The sequence below is a fragment of the Tupaia chinensis genome, unplaced genomic scaffold, assembly GCF_000334495.1.
Source record: "Tupaia chinensis unplaced genomic scaffold, TupChi_1.0 Scaffold000225_1, whole genome shotgun sequence".
In the NCBI taxonomy this organism is placed as follows: domain Eukaryota; kingdom Metazoa; phylum Chordata; class Mammalia; order Scandentia; family Tupaiidae; genus Tupaia; species Tupaia belangeri.
In genome coordinates, this window is record NW_006159700.1 from 467,175 (window position 1) to 471,397 (window position 4,223).

Here is a 4,223-nt window from a genome sequence, read left to right on the forward strand (position 1 = left end):
CTTTATGCCAAAGTCATATAGTAATTGTATCAGCTGTTACTCTTGATCAATTATATTAGCCACTTCAGGTATAAAATTAATCATCTGGCTATCAATAATGAAAGCTTTCTCAATGAATTAACTGATACTTTTATGCAAACATCCATAGGAAGCTCATGTAAAAGATGGATGAAGGAAGAATGAAAAATTATATAAAGTAATGAGATTTTGCTTTATAACCAATACATAAATGAATACGACCCTTTGAAATCAGCATCAGGATGGAATTTGTGAAATGCCACCTACCGGTCATATTCAGTCCTCCTTCCAGCATCACTATGGATACAATCTACTGGTCCAGCTACTCTGAGAATAGGACCGTAGTTACTACCTCTCTCCTATAATATAAAATAAGTTATTTTAACTTGGGGTTTTGTATAAGTTTCACCATTTCTTTTGCATCAGGTAAAAAAAAAATAAAAAATGAAGGAAACAATGTTTTTATTTTCCCAAACCAAATTCAGTCCAGAACAAGAACCTAACTCAGAATTAAGAAAAGTCCAAAATGAACTATGGAAAAAAGGCAGAGAAGGACAGAAGAATGAAGACCTGGCTCTAGCTTCCTAGTGGTTCCATTGCCATGAATCGATCATCCAGACCCATCAGCTCACATGAGATTTATGAGATTTAGTCACAGTGATCATTCCAAGGGAGCACTTCTCAGGACCCATACAAACAAGCCTCTTTTGGGGGGTACATTTTTTAAATTTTAATTTATTTCATACATTCAGTCACTGTACATCACTACAGCTTGTAAAATGGGCTCTGTGCCTTCCATCTCTCTGAATGTCTCCCTTTCTGAGTTTCCTTCTATTCTCAAAACCCTAATCATCTCTTTTTCTTCACCTCATGAAATATCCATCCTTTCTTACAGCTCTGCTCGGTCACATTCTAGCTTAATACTTCTTCATGAACTCAGACCTTGAAAACAGAGGCCTTTTTATGAGTCCAGCTATGAAAACAAAGCAAAGATTGTTTCGAATTGTCACCACAATACAGCAAATTATTAATAAATATATCCAGTAACTCTGGATTAACCAGTAAAATTGGAAAATATAGATAAGCCAAAAACAAAGTAATCCTAGCTCCAAAAGAAAAGCACCGCAGCATTTGTGTATTCTTTCTCAGGTCATTTCTGCAAGTATATGTTAAGTTAAATGCAATTTAAAATGGAATAATTTAAAATAATATAAAAATATTAAATTACTTAAAGAAATACACCAATATTTGCCACCCATTACCTGGGCTAATATTAGCTAGTACAAAAAGGCATTGAATTTTATTGCATGAACTAGTCCAATAAAGACAGTATATTCTACTAACAGTCTTTACTACATCTTATTTCAAGGACTCCTTTTCATTTTTTAATTGCCAGAGGGTACATGTGCTTGTAAGAGAGAGAAGGAGAGAGAGAAAAAAAATTGAGTACGGCTATGCTTTGATTTCTTTTTTTCATTCCTTCCTCCAATCAGGATTTTGAGTGTGCACATACATGCACCAAACTTGTCATTCAAGTCTCTCGGTCAGAACATCATCCACCGGTCACCCATGTGAGATCTAGCTCCCTTAAGCACTGTGTCACAGGGCCATCCCTTCAGAGTCTTTTGATAAAAACAAAGATGAATGGCCAACCCTTAGTGCAACAGTTAAGCTCTATGCCTAGGGAGCTAGATCCCATATGGCCAACCACTGATGAAATCCAAGTCCAGATAGTTTGAAAAATACACCAGGCATAGATTCATGCATGCCCAAAATCCTGACAGGATGGAGAAATGCAGGAAAATGATTGTGGTTTAAGCACAACCCATTGGGGAGTGTCTTCCTCTCTCTCTCCAAGTGCGCACATGTGCATGCATTCTCTCCCTGAAATGCCATAGCTGGAAGTTTTACTTCATCTGTTCACATCCATGACCTCTAGACCAATGGCATTTCAGGTAAGGCATCTTCAGAGTGAGAAAGGGTAATATGGGGATAGGTAGAGAAGAAAGTGAGCAAGAATTAGCAGAGTGAGAAATGAAAGGCCCAAAGGTAAGAGTGATAGTGATAACAACCGGGTTGGCAGGAGAAGAGAAATTATAAAAAGAATTTAAAGACTATTCATTCATATAGTTCTTCTAGAAAAAAGTAATAAAATGAGTCTAAAGCACTTGAGCAGGATTTCAAGAATGTGGAATGACAGAAAAAAAAAAAAAAAAAAAAAGCAGGAAACACAAAGGTGGAGCCCCCAGGAAGGCCTTTAGCCCACATCTCTAGGAAGGTTAAACTGCTGGGCATACAGGGTTTGTAGGTAGAGGAGCTGGCTTGGCAAGCTGGGCAGAATGAGGCCAACTCACAACTCTCCAAATGATGTTTCAGGTCTCTGGGTGAGGAGGAAAACGTGTTTAAAATAAAAGTTTTGTCATGTGCATATTTTCTTCCTCACAAATCTTGACCTCGAGATATGTAGATGAGATCCTTTATATTCTGCAGGGCGAGCTTGTCCTAAAGCCCTAGATCCACTCTTCAAATGAAGAATAAAGTAATAGCTCATCCTCTCCACTAGCAGCTACCCTCCCTCTTGGGGCTGCAGAGGTGCTGTGGCCATCATAAACTCAAACTGCTGGATAGTATCCGATCTGGCTATACTTGGAAAACAAAATTCTGGGGTCATAAAGTATCCCTGAGTAGCATTAGAAAAGACAAGCTAAAAAAGGAAGCAGACTAACCCCTGTTTACAGAAGACAAATCCATCTGTGGTCTGCCTGGGAATATATGGGTCAGAACTGCCAAGTGGAGCAAACCATCTGAAAGTATTGTGTAGGTTTGAAAAGATGAGTAGAAAGAGAAAAATGACTGCTCTGTAAGTGGAGGTTAAGACAGAATTGAGAATGGAAGCCCCGGTGTTTCACCTTCTCAGCCTTGGCGAAAGCATGTGATTCAATCCTTTACAAAACAGGGCCAAGCAGAGCTGGGTGATTTGTAATTAAGCTTACAGACCAGAGAGTGAGTCTTGTAAACAGCCTGTGATGTTGCTGACTTCCCCCCAGAGGCCTGAGACTTTGCTGCACCAGCATCCACATAATAACATTATATTTCACTTTTAAATAAGATGTACATGAATGTTCACTTGTGCCCAATTATAGTAATGCATGATTTACATAAAATTAACTCTCCTGCTTAATTACCGTCACGCAGGGATTAAGGGAGAAAGGGTTTTCGTTTTGTAAACAGTATATGCTTTATAACCCTCAGCCTCTCCATGATATATAAAGGATCCAATCATGAATGAAAGCACTTCTTCAGTCACTGAAATTTGCCATACTTTTTCTTCCCTTTTATCGGGATTATGTATAAACTGAGACATCAGAGTTTTTAACTAGTTAGAGGAAAGGATTCTGATTCTTCTGAAATGTAAATATATGAATTAAATTACTTTTTAACGAGGATCTAGGGTTCCAAGGTGTTGCATACAGTGTAGAGTTTAACTCTCTGTGCAAGGAATCTGCAAAGGGCAAGAGAATGAGTCTAGTTTTTGAGACAGCAAATTAAATGCTTTCTTAAAGGGTGATCCAAAGCAGCTTTGACAACAAAATGATTAAAGGCTGCCTCTTCTCTCATCTTACAGCTGTCACTTTTCTGCATCTTCCTTTTTGCCACAAACATGAACACAACTTTTCTCTGAATAGGACTTCAGATTGTACATTAGCAAGGAATTAAAAGTAAAATTCACTGCAATCCACACCAAGAGAATTTTGTTTTTTCTCTGCCTCTGCCAGACCTGGTGCCAGAACTGAAGTTGAAGAAAATTCAGTGAGCTGGCACAATAAGAAAATAATTGAAGGCAACCGAGATTGAAGTTTCTTCGTTATCACTTCAGTGGGGACATGAAAATGCTTCTCTGAAAAGCTGCACAAAAATACCTCAAGGGGACCAAATGCTTCCTGTACTGGCTAGCCACAAAGGATGGAAATTTCATTTTGCCACATCATCAACCCTTTTTCACCTAGTACACAGAGGAGCCAGATACCATAAGAAAAATAAAGGCTTTGAAGGAAGAAAAAAGAGACAAAATAACCTGTGAGCATCTAGGAAAAGCAAGATTTCATATTCAGAGCAGATTGCATTTGGAAGAAGGACTGTAAATTAAAATTAGTCATATTGGATTGTACTTTCAGAAAAGTGGAAAATAAAGACATATTCCTAAC